Genomic DNA, 21,699 nt, shown 5'->3' on the forward strand with positions numbered 1-21,699 from the left:
CATTTCTTTTTCCACAGAACACTAGAAATTGAAATAATGAAGAACATCAGCACATTTGTTTGCCTTTCCATTAGCAGCAGATTTAGTGATTCAGTTTGCAAGGTGGCAGCAGGCAGGCTAGCAACAGAGCAGCTCACTTGTCTATTATGTCAAAGAAAAAGAATGACCACCACCCACCTGCATAGCCACCTCATCTCACTTTAAGAAACCTCCCATATGCCAAAATGAAATTATATACCACCATTTTCCACTTAATCTGGGGGAGGCAATGATGATCACTGAAGAAGGGTAACGGTTAACTGAAGAATAAAATTATTTTCAACCAAATCCCTATGTGCAAGAAATTAACAAAGTAATAACAAATGTGACAAAGTAACTGAAGAGGAACTCTGGATGATCTGCAAGTGGACTTGCAAATTAACTGAAGAATTAATTTTATTTGGGAGAAATTGGCTTGCCTTGCCTTAAGTAATGTTATTTCTAAATGTGCATGTATACACATAAATTTACACAAATTTGTGCATTCTGGGTCCAGAAGGCCTATCTCCCAGGTGGTTGAAATACCTAGCAACTTCCCTGATATTTGAAAAATATGATATCCCAACTGCAACAGAAGTGCAACCTTAAGATGTATATAGCTCTTCACAAGAGAGCAATCACCATACATAGCTTCCTTCCTCATGCTTTTTCTTTGGAACATCTGGCGCAGGCTACAAAGTCATTCTTTCAGTCTGTTCCCATCATCTCTTCTGTATATGGCAGCTCTTCTTTTTGCAGCAGTCCTATGCCTATTTTGTGAACTAAATGGGACTTAAACCCAGGTCAGAGTACATATCATTGCAGCCTTAAAATAGCCATACTAATTTTAACCATGCTGCCATATACAGGTGTCATTTTGCAAAATGCAATGCCAGCCCCCTTTTTTTCAACTTCATCATAAATGCTAAAAAAATCAGGAGTAGCATTTACTTCTTCCACATGGTGTCTGCGTTCCTATCAGTGGCTGTGTGTACAGCAGTTTGGCTAAAGCACAACATGGGCTAATTAAAAACCACAAAACCTGTTTGCAAAAATATCATGTGAATTGGCCCAGGATTAGAAAACGGACAGCAGAAAGAACACAGATGCTAACAATTGTAAAGGTATATGAGGGGATAATCCAATTTCCACCTTCAAGAGAACAACTAGTTTAATTCATTATAGCTATACATGTAGTTCCCTTTAAACACAATCTGCATTATTTTCATGTAGAAGCTGAAAGTACAAGATTTGAAGTTACAATGAAGCAGGAGATATACCATTATTAGATTAATCAGAAAACATACACAGAAGAGCACCTTTGCTCTCCAAATGCTCTCCAATATAAGCCACCATTTTGCTATTTTTGGTCTTACAAAACAGATGGTCAGATATGTAACAGAGTGATGAAACCATACAATTAAGTTGAACAACATAATATCTCAGAGATAAAGAAAAGCAAAACACTTTGAGAAAGCATAGCATGGAATATATAATACCTTTATCAAACATTTTAATATAACTGCATAAATGCTATACTTTATTCACCTACTTTTCTCATTCAAGGATGCTAACAACTGTAAAGACATATGAAGGAATAATCCAACTGCCACCTCTAAAAAGGGGTCAGTATGCTTCATAATTGTCAGATCTATTAATATATCTAGAATTGGAGTTCAAGGGTTACTTTCAGTAATAACCATTCCAAATGTTCCAAATGTGAGCAATGCTTTTTACCCAAGAACAAATCTCCTAGAAGGTCAGGAATATATTTAACTTTACACTCTTTTTCTATTCAGCAAATCTCTCTTTTCTGTAAAAGTGACTGTTACTTATACTGTTAGTTATATTAGTGAGTGGGTTCACACATCACTATGACACATACTGAGACTAAGCTATGCTGATATGTTCAAGAGACAATCAAGAACTCCATTGTTTGTCTCCATATCCAACTCCTTCCCACAGTCATCCACATGGTATCCTGGTGTACATGGTGGCTAAAGCCTCCTCGTCCCCCTTACCATGATTGCAAGCCTTCTTTGGCTCACTACAGCTTCACCACCCACCCAACCCCAGCTTTTTTGGAGATAAATTTTCACAATCCCCTTGCTGGATCAGACCAAGGGTTTATCAAGGTCAGTATTCTCTTTTCTCAGAGGCAAACCAGCAGTTCACAGGATCCCTCAAGCAGGATGGGTGCAAGAGTTCTACCTGTCCAAGTTCCTCAGCAAGTGGTATTTATGCACACACAGTCTCTGCCACTAGTGGAAGTGTACAGCCATCAGGACAAGTAACTATTGATAGCCTCCTCCATGCATTTGCCCAGTCTGCTATTAAAGCTGTTCCAATTGATGGCCATCACCATTTCTTATGGAAGTGAATTCCATACTTTAACAATGCACTGTGTGAAAAAGTTCTCCCTTTTTCATGTCCTGAATCTCCCATCAATTAGCTTCATGGGATGATTCCAAATTTTAGAACTATGGGAAAGGGAAAAAAGTGTCTCCTTATCCATCTTTTCCTCATCATGCCATATTTTCAATTCCTTTCCTAATTCAGTTTCAATTGAATTTCAGTTCAGTTCCATTTTAGAGATATAGTGTTTGCCTTTTTCACAGCAGCTATATGCTGGGTGGTTCTTGGTTAGTCAGCACTAGGTCAGATCTGATCAATTTATATTTGAAGTCAGATATTTTTCCCCCAAAATGCATTACTTTATGCTTGTTTACAATGAACTGTATTTATTTTGATGCCCAATTTCCCAGCTTAGAGAGGTCCCTTTGCAACTCCTCACAATCTCTTTTCCCATTAACCACACTAAATAGTTTGATGTCATCTGCAAACATGGCCACTTCACTGCTGACTCTTCAAAGTGTAGCTGGATTTATGCAATTCCGCCCTTCCAAGAGTATAAAGCAGGGGCCCTCAAACTTTTTCAATGGGGGCCCAGTTGAAAGGTGCCAGCAGTGGGTGCAGGCCGGCAAGGCAGTGCAGGCAGCGGGTGCAGAGCGGCGCATGCGGCAAGGCAGGGGCGGAGGGGTGCGCTGGTGGTGGGGTGGGGGCGAGCACGCGCAGCAAGGCAGCGGCTTGCTTGCTTAGAGATCATTTTCTCCAAATGAGTCCAAAGCGATCTCCACGCAAGAAAGCCACCACCTCGCCGGGTGCAAGTCCAAAACCTCTGAGGTGGGCCGGATCCAGTCTGCGGGTCACAGTTTGAGGACCCATGGTCTAAAGCATGTACCCTGGCCTTTCAAAGTGCAGTAAACATATAGCATGGACACTGCCCCAAGAGGGTGCAAAGAATTTCATTTTGGTCCTTTGCTTTCCCATCAGCTATAAAAAGGAGTGCTGTCAAGAGAAAGCGAAGCCACAAGTGATATTGGCTCTTGAAACTGGATGCTCAGTAGACTGCTCCTTTGTGGTGAGATCCTTTACCGTTTTTGTCTGGACTTGACTCTTCTCAGTGTCCTGCATCTTTTCCACTCATCAGGTTCTAATATTTCTCCACAGCATGCATAATTTTGTCCATCTCTATTACGTCTCTTCTTGCTTGCCTTTTCTAAGCTAAAAATTCTACATGTTGTAACCTTTCCCCACAAGGGTGTCACTCCAGTCCCTTAACTGTTTTAGTTATCATTTTATGCACTTTTTCTGACTCTACAATACCCTTTTTTAGATGCAGTGACCAGAACTGTACACAATATTCCAAATGTAGTCACACGATAGATCTGTATAAGGCCAGCTGAATACCAGCAGTTTTATTGTCAGTTCTTTCCTAAGTATGGCTAACATGAAGTTTGCTCTTGTCACACCAACTGCATCTGGGTCAATACTTTCATCAGAACACACACAAAAAGAGCATTGCCATGCCTGAAAAACAAAATGAAGTGAGATATGCAGCAAATAATAAATGTTATGAGAACACCTTCCATATGACCAGTTCACTGGAGTGAAGTGTAAAGGGGTCTAAAGATTTCCCATGTCTAAAAATCTTCCATATTCAGTTGTTTCCTAACATTAGTCTAAACTTACTTACCTTGCTATTGAACCTGATGGTACAATAATAACAATAAAGAAACAACATAGCCTAGTCTTATGTCTACTCAAAGTACCACTAAACTCAAAGGTGCATAAGACCACAGCTTTAAATATCAACATTTTATTAGGTTTCACTGTACATGTTTAAAATTTTCTTATTTCAAATTGTATTTTATTACCTTGAATAGTAATATTAAAACATAACCTAAAAACTAACAAGTTTTATTCAGCAAACAAGATTTGCTTCTGAGTAAACATAACTTAGGTTTCAGATGTTAGCATACCAGAAGATTAATACAGATGAGATAATGTGACTACTGCCATATAAATTATAGTAACAAGGCTACCATCTTAGGAGGCTAACAATGGTACTCATCAGCAATTGGTTCCACAAGACAAAAGGAAATACTTCATGCAATGCATAATTAAGCTAGTTCAAATTCATTATCATAAAATGTATTGTCATTGGCTTACATAGCTTTATGAGTCTCCTTTCGGCCCAGATGGGGCCTCCAATGTGACATACAATTACATCTTAAATTAAGTCAAGGGAGGATAGATCAGTTCCTATGGGTCATGGTAATCAAATGAAACCTCAGAATTTAGAAGCAGGATAGGTTTGAGTACCAGAAATGTAATTAGCAAAATGTAGCTGTCATAAAAACATAAGAAGAGCCATGCTAGATCAGATCAGCCATCCATCTAGTCCAGTATTCTGTCCCATAGTGATCATAACTGTTTACACAGCTGCCCATGGGAAACCCACAAGCAAGACCCTTCCTGCCCAAGTTCCCCAACAACTCCTGTACACAGACATACCACCTCATGCTGTGCTTGTGATTCTCATCTGGATGACTGCTGCCGGAAACAAATCTAGGGGTGTATCCAAAGTTCTGCTAGAGTAGAATTCATTCACAGAAAAGAATGGGGCTCAAGTTAGGCTACCACTGGCTACAACACCTAGTTAAACCTTGGTTTAATCCATCCTTTGATGGTAGATTTATTTGCTTGGCTTGCAATTCAACCCATTTTAGTTTCAGGGTGATACCCTAAACCATAAAATCCTTGCAAATATTAAAAAATTTGTTCTGATGTCCGTTCTTTTCCTACCCACAAAGAGTTAACTAAAATTTAAGTGATACTATTTCTAGGATGCTTCCACACAGACAGTGCTCCTAGGATGAAAATGTTGAAAGTGAACTGAGAGGACCCCATAAATGCCAGCCTGACTGGTCTGGGGGTTGGGACCTTCAACTCATTCTACATTTATCTTTACATTTAAGCTTATAACTTACCTGATTTCATCTCCAGATGTCAATGTTTTACTCATGTTACCTTCCCCAACCTGGTGCCCTCCAGATATGTTGGGCAACAACTCCTACCATCTCTCAGCCAATGATGAAGAGGATAGAGGCTGCAAGTAAGTGATGCTCATGCCCACTGAGCCTGATGTGCCCAACAGCACTGAGACTGCAGAAGGAATTCAGGAGAATACCATGTGTAGTATCACTTGGAAGCAGTGAACCTAGTGTATCTACTTATGGGGGATTTCTTCCCCGTTTGCCCCAAATCCAGAGCTGCCTCTGGAAGCTGCAGCCCAACACCTCCGGAGGGCACTAGGTTGCAAAAGGCTGCTCCAATGCTTGGTCAGCTACTGCATCGCTTTATCAATAATACTGAAAGAGATAGCAATCTTTAAGCGAAGAAGCATGACAGCCTGTGTTAAAAGTTCAACTCGCTTACCTGGGTGCATGCGTGTGTGTTTTGGCAGAGAGTGGGAGTTAAGCGTGCAACTGCAGGGGGTGCTGGGAGTCAGCAAACAAAGGGTTTCCTGGACAAACTAAGAAGGTCGATGCAAAGACCAACACTCCATGGCAAGAGCACGAGAGAAGCCAGAACCTGCTGCGCCTTTAAGGGGCAGGGGAGTTCCCTGGCAGGAGTTTGCCATCTCGCCAGGTCGGTTGCTCTCGCGTTCTTGTTGCACGAAGCTGCAGCCCAGCAAATCCCACCGCGCCGCGCTGAACGGGATCGCTCTGCCAATCTGAGCGCAACACCTGTCGCGGGGGGGCGGGGGGGGGGCCTTGCCTTGCCACCTGGAGCGCGGGCATCGAGAGATCCCCTGAGCAACTCCCTCTCCCGCCCTTGCGAGCTGCTGGACCCGAAGCGCTTGAACATAAACACGGGGCAGGGGGCGGCCACTGGAAGCGGGGCGAAGCGAGGGACGGAGGGAGACGGCCGCGGAAACCTGTGGAATTCTGCGCGAGGTCGGCGGCATGGTGTGAACGGGCGTGCCCGGGCTGGCCATTACCTGTTCGTGGGGGTCGTAGGCTCCGAGGTGGGGAAGGAGGTCGACTGTGAGAGCGAAGGAGACGCGGGCACGCTGTCCGTCCCGCGGCTTGCCGTTGCCTCTGCCGAGTGGTCCGTGCGGTGCGGCTGCTTCTCCTTCGACTTTTTCCTCAGGCGCCAGTGGCCGAAAGGCGAGCGTTTCTTGCGATCCTCCGGGTAGGGGGCGTCGGCGGCGGGCGGCGGGCGGCTGTGGCGATGCTCCCGCCGCCCCTGGAGGGACGGCGAAAGGCAGGGGGACGGAAACGCCCTCTCCTGACTCGTGTCCGGCTCGGAGTCCTCGGACTCGCTCTTGTGCTGGTGAAAGAGCCTGCCGAGCCGTCTGAAGCCTCCCTTCTCCATGGCTGAGCCACGCGAGTCCGGGCAGGAACGGATCGCCAAGCCCACGCGCGCGAGCGAACGAGTGGGGGGGGGGGCGGCCGCGCTGTCAACCGCCACTGGCGGCGGCGGCGCGAGCGTGGCCGCGGACGGAGGAAAGCCTCTAGGTTTGCGCGCTCGGTCGCAGCCGCCAAGGCTGCGAAAGGCGGTGGGATAGCCCAGAGGCGTGTATGTGGGAAGAGCCAAAGCGCCTCCTAAAGGCTGCGCCGAGAGCTCCAACCCTGCTCCTAGCCGCCGTGCAAACCACGCCCTTCCCACTTGCTCGACTTGGCTCGCCCGTTGAGCAAACTCGCGAAGAAGCGTGTGCGCGTTCAATCCGTCTCCGCCGGTTTTCCTGCGTATTTATGCATTTGTTCTGCGCTACAGGAGGAGCGCGGGCGGCTTCCTCGCGGCCAGTCCCGTCTCGCATTTAGTTGGAAGTCCGCTCGCCCAGAAGCCCACTAAGCAAGAAGCGCATTAACAGGTCCCCGTCGATTACGCAGGAAGGGAGAGGCTTACCGACAAGGATGCAAATTATAAGCCATTAGTTTATTGTTTTTCTGATGACGCCGAGATTACCCACATATCTGGAGCCTGTGTGCGAGCGCTTCAGGTAAAGGAGGAACGCACCTGGAAAACACCAGCTGTGCCCTCGAGATCCCCTGACACTGTCTTTTCGGCTGCGTGCTCTCCTGGCAAGGATCTTTTCTGCACAAAAAGCTTAGTGTACTCGTCGAGGACAAAAGGCAGAATTTGGAACGCAAGAAATAGAAGAGGCTTACTTCCAGCATCATTAAGATACAAACGGTCCTAGATCTACTTAACTTGGGTATAAGGCCCATTTGAACTTACTGACACTTCTGAGTAGCAGTAATAATGGGATGCACTGTAAACCTGAGTGCTGACATGGTTTGATTCTGATGTTTGAGCAACCCTAAGGACTGAACCAGACCTAGAAAAGACCAAGATACAGAGTTATTCAAAGGGGAGTGGGAGTGCAGCAAGCCCTCTAGACCTAAAGGAAACTAAAAATTAATTGTAGCTACATAGAGGATTTACAAAAAATAAAATAAAAATCTAAGAGTAGTCCAGTTACCAACAGGACTGCAGAATGAGGGGAGCTTAACTTTTCTTTCTTCAGCTGCATCACAACAGAAATAGATGCAGTTAGTGACTTAAAAAAATCTGATGACAAACTGTTTTAGAATTGTGGTTGTAAATTTTGCTCAACATTAAAATACACAGGAGTGCCTAGTTCTAATTTTACCTATAGAAGATTACCTATGGATAGTAGATTTCTACTATAATACAGGCACTAATGCTGCTCTGAAAGCACTTGGAATAAAAAAAGCATCTGGAGTAGATAGGGTATCAGTAGGACTATTCTGAGCCACAGAGTCTCAAGTGGTAACTCCTAACAAGGTTATGCCAACAAATATGGAAAACAAACCAATGGCCCACAAACTAGAAATGTTCAATATACATTCCAATCCCCAAGAAAGGAGATTCAAAAGAACACAGCAACCATAGGACCATTGCATTAATTTCCCATGCAAGCAAAGTGATGCTTAAGGTGCTGCAACAAAGAATATTAGCCCATATGGAGCAAGAAATGCCAGATGTTCAAGGCTGGATTCTGAAAAGGAAGAAGCACTAGAGATCATATTTCAAATACATGAAATGTATTTGGCTACTAGAGTGCACCAAATAATTTAAAAAGACCATTTGAAATAATAGAGTGAAATAAAGCCCTTTGTGTGGTTCATGAAAAGTTATTAACGATCCTGAAAGAAATGGGTGTGTCATTCCTGATGCATAATCTGTAACATGAACAAGAAACTATTTTTAGGTCAGAATACAGAGAAACAGAACGGTTTAGCACAGGCAAAGGTGCCAGACAAGGGTATATTTCATCTCTTCATCTGTTCAATCTGTATGCAGAACATATCCTAAGAAAATCTGGACTAGAATTAGAAGGAGTGAAAATTGAAGGAAGACAGATCAATAATTTAAGATATGCAGAAGATACTATACTACTGGCAGGAAGCTACAATGGATTGAAATGACTCCTGATGAAAGAAGAAAGCAGGACTGCAGCTGATCATTAAGTAAACAACAATCATGTTCACACAAGAAGTACAGAACTTACAGTTAACAATGAAGAAACAGAAATTGTGAAAGATTTTACATACCTAGGCTCAGTCATCAATCCGAATGGAGACTGTAGCCAAGAAATTTGCAGAAGACTGAGAACTGGAAGGGCAGCACTGAAGGAACTAGGAAAGATCAAGTGTGAGGACATTTCACAGGAGACCACAGCCAAGATCATCCAAGGAAACCACAGCCTTGAATTTAAAACTGAGCAGGACTGTCATGGATAGGACATTTTGGAGAGCTTTCATTCATAGGGTCACCATAAGTCAGAGATGACACCACATAAGAACAGTGCTAAAACTGATCTTTAGCAGTAGCTGAATTTGTACAGTGGGTAGGGATGTGTTTTTCTCATCAATTCTTCCTCTTTCTCCATTCATATAACTTGCAAAAATGTGGTTTCATTTAGATGTGTACATGGTCAGCTGGCAATAACTAAAGAACAACCCCATTCCATATTTCTGAAACAACTTTTTGATTTGTCTGGTAACTCTAAACTTTAGTTAAAAAGAGAGAGAGAAGGAGAGAGAGACGAGAAGACATACAGACAGACAGACTTCAAAATGGCCACTCCTGATAAAACCTGATATTGTTTTGTTAAAAACAATTTTTCAGTTCCTCTTTCCTCCATACATCCTGCAAAATATCGGCAGCAGAGGCTCTCCTCTGGGAACCCTCTTTGACAGAGGCTAGGAGACAGAGTACTCGGAGGACAGCTTTCTCTGCTGTGGCGCCCTGACTATGGAATGCGCTCCCTAGAGAGGTCTGCCTGGCACCGTCATTATATGCTTTTCGGCGCCAGGTCAAGACCTTTTTATTTAACCAATATTTTAAAGTTAGTTAATTTTAATGCTATATTTAATTAATTCATGTTAACTATGTTATTTTATACTGTCATGGTATAGCCAATTTATTTATTTGTTTAGGATTGGTAGATTTTAATGTTTGTAAACCACCCAGAAAGCCCTCTGGGCTACGAGGGTGGTGTATAAATGGAAATACTAAATAAATAAAATGAATTTATTTTTTATCCTGTAGGCAGAAGAGGCCAGTTTTGCTAGATATTGTTAATGGATACTTTAACCATTAGACCATCATCATCTTGGAATTATCAGTAGTCAAAGCATTAACAAAGATTATCTTTCTCTGTTCATATAAAACAGATTATGTACTACTCTTTGAATAGTTTGCCTATCTGATCTAGCCATTCTCCTCTGAAGATGATCTGTTATAATCAGGTATCATTGACAACTCCCATCACAATTATGGGAGTTAAACATGTATGTCCATGGGGCAGAAATTAACCCACATAAATTAATAATGGAATAGATCAGTTTTGCCTCCTTAACCACCAGTACAGGGCTGTTCTCTTTAACAAATGCGGGAAGGCCTTATTCAGTGAGTTTTAAATGGGGTCAAATATTGAGTCTATCACTTTTCTTCAGTTTGCCTGGTTGCAAACATGAACAAAGTAAGTTCTAAGCAAAATTGTGAAAGATTTTACATACCTAGGCTACTGTCAGTTCAAATGGAGACTGTAGACAAGAAATTCAAAGAAGACTGGAACTTGGAAGGATAGCAATGAAGGAACTAGAAAAGATAATCAAGTGTAAGAACATTTCACTGGAGACCAAGGCTAAGATCATCCATACTATTGTATGCCTGATCAGTATGTATGGGCGTGGAATTCTTTTTCCTCTGCTCATGCTATGTGTGAATGTAGGACAGAATATAGTACAGAAATACAATGTAGGCTGTATCTGGACAGATCTTTAAACAAGCAAGTTTAAGCAGTACATGTGAGAATGCCCTGTTGCTGCTGTTCTTCAGTTGCAAAGTTGTGCCCGACTCTTTGCAATCCCATGGACAACATTCCTCTAGGTTCTGTCCTCCACTATCCCCTGGAGTCCACCCAACCCCACACCCGCCTGCCCAGTGACCCCATCCAGCTAGCTCAATCTCTGCCGTCCCCTTCTTTTGCCTTCAATTGTTCCCAGCATCAGGGTCTTTTCCAATGAGTCCTTCTGTTTCATTAGGTGACCAAAGTATTTGAGCTTCAGCTTTAGTATCTGACTTTCTAAAGTGCAGTCTGGGTTGATTTCCTTTAGGATCGACTGAATTGATCTCTTTGCAGTCCAAGGGACTCTCAGGAGTCTTCTGCAACACCACCATTCAAAAGCATCAATTCTTCAGTGGTCAGCCTTCCTTATGGTCCAGCTCTTGCAGCCATACATTACAAATAGGAAAACCATAGCTTTGACTATATGAACCTTTGTCAGCAGTGTGATGTCTCTGCTTTTTAATATGCTGTCTAGATTTGCCATAGAATCTAAATTAAATTTATTCTAAATAAATTAGAATGACCTAATTTGTCTCAAACCCAAGTACTCTAGTTTAATTCCCATGTGAATTATTAATGGGATGTTGTGTATTCTTATGAATTATAAGAACTGAAGGATTTAAGTTCAGTTAAGAAGATGAAAAAGTACTTTATAAAAGAAGAGCAGTTAATGAAGGACTAGACCTAAGAAGAGGATAATAAACCATTGTTGTTAAGGGAAATTATAATTTTTGTCCAGTAGTTTTTTATGCTATGATATGCTATGATTCTGAGTTACTTGCAATCCAGTGGAGTTCCCTGCTAATAGTTAAGCTCCCTGCTAATGGGCAATCATCACCCATTTCCTTTGAATCTCCTTGCACCACCTCTTGTGCTATTATGGAGGGTACCCCATTCCTCCAGAGCACCTTTTCAGGGCTTACAAGGGACTGAAATGCAAAATGGCCTTTCCTTTCCCAGCCCTATCTGTTTTTCAGTAGGAACAAACACTGCACAGTTCTACTCACGGGATCTCTTTTTTAAAAAATAAAGCTTTTTATTTGCCCATTATTTTAAATGTTAGTAGTGTTTTTAAGATTGGTTTTATGTATTATTATCTGGATGCTCTTTCTTATTTATTTTATTGTATTACCACCCTGAGACACTGTGAAGGATGGGATATAAAAGCTTTAAATGAATGAATGAATAAAAAATCTCGGACTCCCAACCTATATTATCATTTTAGCCTAAATTTTTAGTTGGACAACATTCCTCTACTGTATATATCATCTTTTAGGACTATTCCCACAGGCTATAAACCATTTAAGGCTACTTGGCTCAATTAAAATTAAGCTCCTTGTTAAGTCACCTTGAGGAAACTTTGGGCAGAATGGCAAGCTAAAAACAAAACAAAACCCTGGATAAATAAATACATCTTGATCCAACTGAAAGCACACAACAGCATGTCACCCCAGTTTTAAATTGGTTCTGACACATTTAGAAGATTAGGGATTTTATTTTCGGGTATTGTCAAACTACAGTCAGCAATCTCTATGCTTAGCATTGATTTGTTGACACAGAAGCCTCTGCATGAAACCAATATGGTAATAAGTCTCTACCTTCTTATTCTGAAACAGAATAATTAACAACAGGAATGGGTAGAGAAGCTAGAGTAGTATTCCAAAATAAACACTTTGAATGTTTTTTCTTCTATGAGGCCTTATATATTGTTCAGTATATGCAGCTCCATCCAGACCCTTTGGCTCTAAAGCAATGTTAAGTTTAAGAAAATAAAAAATAAGAACAAAGCAGCAATCCTTTTTAAACTCCTTTCTTTCGGAATTATATTGGGACAATGAGACAGACCAAACATCCCCCACAAAAATCAAGATGGGTTGGGGCATTCAGTGTAGCCAGCTTTTGGTTACTTGGAGAGCAAGTCACAGCCTCCTGTAGGAAAAGAATGCCTGCAAAGAAAATGTGACAAACTGCTGTAAATACATTAATGTTGCTTTCATAATTCATCACTGTCTAGTTCTTTCTACCCACTGTAGTTCTCAAGCCAAGCTTTAATATGGCTGACGTATTAAACTGATACTGTTCTGGATTAGACCTCTGATACTCTATAGTATTGCATTCTTGCAAAGCCATCTGCATAGTCTTCTAGGTGTGGTTGGAATTGCTACCCAGTTTAGGTTCCTTTCTAAATAAAAACCCTTTTGTGCCACTAGATACATTGCATGCTTAATTGTATGCTGCTGTCAAGGAAGTTGCTGAGCCTATATGTTTCTCTAAGCTATTGTATGTTTTAAAGGTAAGCAATATTACATGTTGAGATACTTACATCAGAAGCAGAATTTTATTTAAGCCAATCATACGTTTCTTCTATGAGTGTTATCCAACTATATTAGCTGTGCAAAAACACTTCAGGGTATGTGGTTTTAGCATGATTTGAATCTGTTGTGCAGGAAACTCATTTCAAGGCTTCATTAACACTATGGCCGGGTTTGCAAATTGTGGCAAGCAAGGGCAAGGTCACAGTCCATGAAAGCTTACTGTGCTTTTCACAACAGAGGTTCACAAATCCTGGCTGATTCTGTCATTTTCTGCCTCCCCACTCTCACCACACTTCCCAGCAGCCACTGCAAGCAAAATCTCCATTGCTATATCATTCCCTACCTACCACAGAGTCCTTCCCTCTTCCCCCTCTTGATTGCAGCTCCTTCTCTCTATTCTTCCTAGCCAATCTGACCCCCAAAGGGTTCTTTTTTATATTAAATACATCTACTGTGATTTCCCCTTTCTCTCTCTGCATTTCCCTGTTTTCTGCCTGTCTCAGAAAGTAAGCAGGTTAATGGCTACAGCACTTGGACAATAGGAACAAAGCAAATAAGGAGATGCTGGGATGCCACAAGTAGTAGAGACTGGATGCCTGGAGCAGCTGCTTCTGTTACTGCTCTTTCCATAAATTCAGTGATGGCTTTTTCACCATGAACCTCAACATGGAGCTTTCCTGTCCAGACATTACAATAGACAATCATGGTAAACAAGAACCATACAATAGACCATGGTTAGTTGCCATGATTTCTCAACCCAAAGCAAGCCTTGGTGTTATTCTGTAACACAGTCCAGAAACACAGCAAGCCCACAATGTTTTTTTCAAAGCAAAAATTGAGTGAGATAATGTGCAAACCCAGCCTATGCCTTCACAGCTAACCCATAGCTATCATAAATAGTAAAATATTTTGATTATTCCACTATTGGTAATCCTATTTTAACATAATGGTTATCAGTTTGAAGAACCAGCAAACAGAAGAGACTCCATGAATTGAAAGAATGTGAAAGGAGGCTGCAAGTCCACAAGGCCTAGCTCCAACACAGGCACTGATGTGCCACAGCCATACCCCATCACTGCACATGGTGGAAATGCTACTCTATGCATTTGGCAGATATCGAAAAGAGTACTATGCGAGGAGGAGACTGGCCCAACCTTAGGTGCCCCACATGTGGAGGAGCTCTGTATTCTCCTGTCATGTCATGTAGACTGCTTCCCTGTGCTGGCCAATGGCACAGAGGGTGAACTGCAGAATCAGCTGTGGGAAGATTCTGCAGGTCTAGCAATAGGCCATGTGGGTTGGGTCTGATTGTTGTTATGAGTAAGATAAAACAGGAAATGCTGTGCATGCAATGGATACTTCGCCAAATGCTTTCTGTCTGGATGAGTACACTAGAGAGAGTCTCATGACCTCTTCCGTCTGTGTTGAAAGAATGTGAGGAGGTGACTATGTCCTTTGCCACCAATACCCACAGCAGAAACCCTCCCCCACTCGGTGCCATACTTGGCCAGCATAGGGAAGCACTTTACATGGTGTGAGCACATAGAGCTCCTCCATATGTGGGGGATACATTGTTGGACACGAAACTCTTTCCAACCTTTGCCAAATGCATGTGGAAACATTTGCACCACATGAAGTGGCATGTTTTCCTTTCACATTACCGCACCAGCAATAATGAAAGCTGAATAGGTCCTTCCTTCCTTCCTGGATTTTATAATCGAAGGTAAGGAAATACACTGAGAACCTGTCCAGTGGCACTTTGATCTGTTCATGTATTCTAGGGTTAAGCCTGGCGTGGCAACAGAAGCCAGAAGTGAGACCTGATTACTGTAGCATCCATTATACCCTGTGCAGACCCCAGGTGATCATAACTTTTTAGCTAATTTATGTTATTTGTCTTTTAAAATATACATTCAGGCCTCTGTGGGGAGAAAAGTAGCTGCAGGAGAATTCTGAGTAGTATTTTGTATCCTGTCCCATGTCACCTTTTCAGTTTATAAAATAAATATTACAAAGAAAAAAGTAAATATAGATATACTAGAAATTTAGAAAATTGAACAATAAGCAGATATGCTACTGTAGCTACAACAATGCTACTTTTGATGTTTTATTGCTTTAGATTATTATAAAACAATCATTCACCCTAACTGGATTGTCTAGATAGTAGAGTTGGATTGTCTGTTTTGTTGACACACTTAAGACTTGCACAAATAAATGAAGCAATAATGACCAGGGTATTAGAAAGCATCATCAGAAAAATATTGCAGAGCTCCGGCACTGTTGCAGGAACTAAACAATTTAAATATAAGGAAGTAGATATCTCTCATTATTACAACTTTCCTGGCAGTGTTTCAAATTATGAATAGCAATACATTTCCTGAAAATCTTTTAAAATAATCATTGAGGAAATCACCTGGGAAATTGGTCAATATAACCTTAGTTTCAGTATGATGAATATTAACAAATGATGACTGTACAGTATGGTGTTTACCAAATGTATGTATGTATCCCACCACTGTCCCACTGTGGAACTCAAGATGACATGTAGTTCCCAAGTGGTCTCCCCTCCAAGCTCAGGCCAGTTCCAGACATGCTTAGTTTCACCATGGTGGATGCCTTATATGCCTTCAGAACATACTCTAGGCCTATATACTATACTTGTATACATAATATACTAATAGTAATGTCAATTATCAAAGTACCAGTCCTTATGTAGGAAAAGCAGCACCATACACACATAAGAGGATAGTGTCAGCGAGCTTGGTGAACCCCAGATTTTTAGAAATGTTGTTGTTACTTCATTCATTCATTCCCATTTTTGTGCGGCCCGGTAATCCAAAGTTTCTATGGCGAGCTTACAAATGCTAAAATGGCATGAAATACATAGGATACAATAAAACAATTAGTAGGTAGATAAAATAGATCAAACAATAATAGATAACATCTCATGATAAAATATAGCCATACACCCCATAATAAATACAGTCAATAAATTAACCAAAATTACATTAAAATAAATATTCCATGACAAAATATAAAAGTATAAAATTAAATTAACCAAAAACTTGTTTAAAAAAAACATTTTCACCTGGCACTAACAGAAAGAAGAGTTGGCACTAGCTGTATATCCCTGAAGAGTGAATTCCAGAGTCTAGGCACTACTGTTGAAAATGCCCTCCTCCCAGCCCTTTGATCTCCCTAGGGAAGGGTATTCAGAGGAGGACTTTGGAAGAGGATCTAAGCGGATGGGTAGGAATATATGGACAGCTGCACTCCATCAGGTACCCTGGTCTCAAGCTGTTTAGGGCTTTATATATCTAAGACAACACTTTGCATTGGGCCCGGACTGCAACAGGGAACCAATGCAGCTGACAGAGGACCAGCATAATGTGTTCTTACCAGCCAGTCCTTGTAAGCAGCCATGCCACCCTGTTCTGTATTAGTTGTAATGTCCAGGCCTTTTTCAAAGGTAGCCCCACATAGAGTGCATTACATCTTGGTTAGCATAGTTGATCAGGAAATAGGGATTCAGACTAGGTGGGTAGGTTGCACTACCCCTGAAGATTCAGGCTTGCACTTTGGCTGTATTCTTGGACTCAGGCCCTAAACTGGGATGCTCAGCTCTCAGAGGTGTTCAGGAACATGGTTGGACAGCTGAGGCTAGTGTGCCAGTTTTATCCTTTTCCAGAAAAGTCTGGAGTCTTTTTGCCCAGGAAATAATAGCAACTAATTCATCTTGGGCATGTGAATTTCATATATACCAGGCAGGGAAGAGGTAATATAAGACGGCTGATTGATTTAGTGCTAGTTAATGCAACCAGAAAGTGTCTTCCCCAGCCTTTTTTCCCTTGTTGCTGACTGCTGAGAATGCCTTCAATAAAATTTACCAGTGAACTCTCCCAATTCAACTTTTCTGAGGAATTTTTGGCCCAGGTGAAAATCTTGCACATGAACCTCCATTGGAGTCATCACCTCATCATTTGCACTTGAAAGAGGCACCCAACAGCACCACCCACTTTCCAGCTGATGTTTAACTTTTGCCTGGAGCCATTGGTGAAACAGGGAAATACAGGACTTTGCACATCATGCCACAGAATATAAAACTATCCTTTATGTGGATGATATGCTATAGTTCATTGATAAGCTTTATTGAAGTTAATAAAATTAATAGATACTTTGGGAATGGGGCCTCTATCAGGATACATAAACAACTGAACAAATAAGAGCTCATGTCTCTGGAGACAAACGCCCCTTCTGCTCTGTTTGTTAGATGGCAGTTTAACACTGCCCAGAAGCCACAGTTTATCTGGGATGTAAGGTCTCCAAAGATGCTTCATAGCTGGTCAAACTAAATCTGTGACTACTTACAGATAAATTTACTTTGGATCTAGAACAGTGGATTTCATTCACTTTTAGTGTGTGCATGTGGGATGGGAGAGTCAATAAATTAAAAACAAATGTGTTTGTTTGTAGATTAGATTTGTTTGGAAACTGTGTGAGCATCATGATTTCTGGGCAGCCAGATCATGTGTTGCCTCTAATAATCTACCTCCTCCATGGCATTTTTTTGTCTATCCCCAAATCATTTTTCCAACATTTAATGCATTATTAAGGAAAATTATTTGTTGAAGTTCCTTCCCACTCTATGCTTTTCCCTCAAAAACTGCAACAGCCTGTGAAAGGAGGTTTTAACTTCTCTGATACAAATCTTTATCACAAAGCATATCTTCTCTCATGTGCCAAGGAGTGGTTTACCACCTCCTCCATAGGTTAAGAATCCACATATGGCTGGTGTTAGACTCCACACATCCAAAGAGAGAAGCCCTTATACCCCCTCCCATCCAGGCAGCTAGAGATAATATGGCTCCTGCTAACACATCACCTGCACTTTCCCTCCTGCTTGCATGCCAAACTAAGAATGTTAGGCAAACTTGGCCTGAAAATAGCTGGCCAACCTTTTCTTTGGAGGCCACCTCCTCACTTTGTATCAGGTATCAGGCTGGCAATGTCTCCCATTCTCAGATTTAAAGAGAAAATATCAGTTGCATAAATGTGCATATTGGCAACACCTTTAGGAGAAAAAAAAACCCTTGTTGAGCACCTTGTAGGGCCTGGGGACATTCACTGCCTCAAAATCTCACAATTACTGGAGGACCTGATTAGCTCTATGCAAGCAGCAAGCCAACAGTTGGTGTTTGTAAGGTGAATCAGCTTTCCAGCTCCTGAAGGCAGGGAAAGGTTAATCTAGGAACTAACAAAATATTGGAAATACCAGCTGCCAGCCTAAGGGGAATCTGGCACCCAAGGTCTTTGGAAGATACCATCCTCCCTTCTGTGTTGAGAACTACCAGAACTGGCCTCAAGGATGCCAGAGCAATAATGACTGGCCCCTGGAGTTAATGACTAGCCCCAGGACAGTGGAGATGGGCCATCACTCCAGGGTCAGCAGCCCTAGGCTGCTGGAGAGGCAGGATAAAGCCAGAAGAACTGAGCAGCCTTTTGTTTCTGTCATGGGAGGTTCTGTTTCTGCTGCAGTTGTTTCTCTGGGCTGTAGCATCCTGTATTTCTTATGCTGTTAGAAAGTAGAGTTATTGAGCATAGGCTAGGATAGAATGTGTTCGTTATTTTTTTTCCCAAGTAGGCCAACAAGGCCCTGGGAGTGGGGTCCTTGGCTGGCTGTAATCTGTCTTGTGCTGCTGTCCAATTCCCCTTTCTTTTCTTTCCTATTTTTATCCTTTTTTTAGATGCTGTGTTTTAATCCCTCCCCCCCCCGCAATAATAGACTATGGAATGCACTCCCCAGAGAGGTTCACCTGGTGCCAACTTTATACTCCTTTCAGTGCCGGTGAAAACCTTTTTATTTGCCCATCATTTTAATTGTTAGGAATTTTAATCAGGTTTTAACTTCACAGTGGCTTTTTGGTTTTGATTTTGTTTGTATTCTAGATTTTGTTTTGATTTTCTTTCAGTTGTGAATTGTTACTGGTTTTATGTGTATATTTAATTATTGTTAACTTGTTAAATTATCTGTTTTTTTATTTTTGTAAGCCGTCCTGAGACGCTTTTGCATATAGGGCAGGGCATAAATATTTTAAATAAATAAATAAATAAATAGTTACTTGTTTCTCCAAGCTTGGGTTTGTCATGTGCTGAATCCAGTGTCTGGAACTTTCCAGGTAGGAATTGGTCCAGTTGGCTGAGAGAGTGGGGGATCCTTTCTGTTACAGCATTTATAGAAAGATTGTGATGTAAATCAAGCTAGATATGAGAAAGGAGTGGAATAGGGCATTGCACTATCACATCTAGCCATGCCGATGGAAAGTGGCTGTGACTTCAATACAGATTATTTCAACCAACCTAAAATTATGCTTTACACAGTACTGGGCACTGCACTGTTTCAGAAAAACCCATTATCTTCCAGTAGATCCTGGCACAGTGGGACAGGAAATATATCATACAATATGGGAATGTGCAATGGTGGCTCCCTTCTGAATAGACATTATTCAGCACCCCCATTTTGGCTTGGATGCTTCATTGCAGTTCAAAGATACTCATGCATTACTGTATGCCAACTATACTGGGTTCCTTGAAAAGAAGGAAAAAGACAGGATATAAATGTAATGAATAAACTAAGTTCTCACAGTGTGGAAATTATCCATTGGGCATAGGCAGTGGAGCTAAGAGACAGACTACTACCAGGGGGAATGACAAGCTTCCTCCCAGATGAGCTGAGGATCTGACAGCATTTGCCTCCTTTCAGCAAGTTTATTGTCAAAGCCAGCATTGCCCTGAGAAACATTCCAGTGTATGATCAGCATACCTCTGTCTTTAGGAGAAACATGGACAAGGAGTTATTTTATAAGGATTTGTATTTTTTAATATTTCTATGTCTATGTATGTAATTTTTGCCAAATGTTATTTTTATTTTCTATGCATTCATTTGGGTATATTTAAACATGTAAAAGATAAATAAAATTGTGACTAATAGGAGGAGGAGAAGTAGGAAGAATGAGATTGAGGACAGACAAAAGGAAGTATTTCTCCCCACAGCAAAGATTTAATAAATTCATTGCTACAAAATATAGTGATGGCCACCATCTTGGATGGCTTTAAAATTCATGGAGAGTAAGGCTACTAATCATGAAGTCTATAAAGTGCCCCAGTATTACAGATAGTGTGCCTTTTAACACTAGTTACAGGGGAACATTAGTGGGAGTGTGCTGCTGTACTCAGATATCCCTGACTGAAGAATGGTACGCTCCATCTATCTGGGACGGCCATCTTCTTCCACCAAGCACACAGCACATGGAGTGGTGAGAGGGAAGGAGACACTCACCTAGCCAGCCAGATCAGCCAAATCAACCCTGATGATCAAAGGGGTGACAGATATTGCAGCCAGATTGCCTTCATGTCTTGCTTGTGAGCACCTAACACGACTAGTGGACCACTATGAAAAAACAGTGCTGAACTAGACAGGACTTTGATCTGATCCAGCAGGGCTCTCCTTATGTAAGAAGCTCTTCCCCAAATACTTCAGGGTACCTTGTATGTCTGCAAAGGTGAAAGCCTACTTGGTTGTAGCACTGCTATAGGGAGGGTTTTCCTGCTATAGGGAAAACCCTCCATATAGCAGTGTGACTGGGGCCAGCACTGCAATTGTTTTGATTTCAGCTCAAAACATTTTTGTTTACCCAGATATTTTAACTTACTGATTCTGTTTTATTATATTTTCTGCCTTTTCATTTTATTACGGTGATGTGCTTCTGTTGTTATTATTTTAATTGCAATTTCAGATTGCCCTAGTATCCCTAATGGCTAAAGGGTAGTTTTTAAAATGTTTTAATAAATGCATACAAATTATTACATATTCTTATGACACTACCCTTCAAATGAAGATATGTCCTGGTAAAAGCAGCCCCTGGAGCTATTCACCATTTTGGAAAGTGTGCAATGCATAACATATTCTTAATGTCTGAGGGAGCAAGTTAGCTAAATGACATAAAGAGCCATGTTAAGGTCAAATTGATTTAACACTTCATTCTGCATTTAAATTGAAGTAAGTGCACAAAATAGTATGTAAAGAGGCAGCACATTGCTCAGTGTATGGTAACTGATGTGAAATGCACAATACTTGTATTTTAAACTGGGAAGGGCAGCTGGAATGCACTGTTGAGCTCACATCACTGGGAATTTGGGGGTCATCCTAGAAAATTAGGTAAATGTTTGAAAGGAGACCCTGAGGTTCAAAGATTTAAATACATATTTTTAAAATATATTAACCTTACCCATTGCTGAAGAAAAAAGACTGGAGTAAGTACAGATGGACATTGCATGCATTTATTCCACTTTGGAACATTCATGTATGTACATTCACAGCATAACCTTCAATCCCACTCTCAGGTCATGTACATTACAACATTCAGAACAGCTGTTTGGTTTGTGTTGTTTTGAGATTAGATGCACCATACAATTGTTCTAAACTAACACCAAGTTATCATTGAAAGATTGTTCATTGTGCTGGCATACAATTAGGCTGGATTAGCAGAATTAAAATGATAATGAAACAGAGCCTAAGCCACTTCATCCCTTTTGTCAATCCACAGAATATGTAATACACCCTCCCATATTTAATTC

General features: G+C 41.3%; 1 protein-coding gene across 1 annotated transcript in view; it reads right to left on the reverse strand.

The window, feature by feature from the left end:
- The window catches only part of LOC123018843 (beta/gamma crystallin domain-containing protein 1-like), an 85,389-nt gene extending 78,947 nt beyond the window's left edge, over positions 1-6,442 (reverse strand). Inside the window, exon 1 of the mRNA XM_044421320.1 lies at positions 6,365-6,442. The gene's annotated coding sequence lies outside the window, so the exon portion shown is untranslated. The remainder of the gene's footprint in view (positions 1-6,364) is intronic.
- Positions 6,443-21,699: the final 15,257 nt, after the last annotated feature.

The sequence above is a fragment of the Varanus komodoensis genome, unplaced genomic scaffold (assembly GCF_004798865.1).
Source record: "Varanus komodoensis strain SLA01 unplaced genomic scaffold, ASM479886v1 scaffold1, whole genome shotgun sequence".
Lineage (NCBI taxonomy): Eukaryota > Metazoa > Chordata > Lepidosauria > Squamata > Varanidae > Varanus > Varanus komodoensis.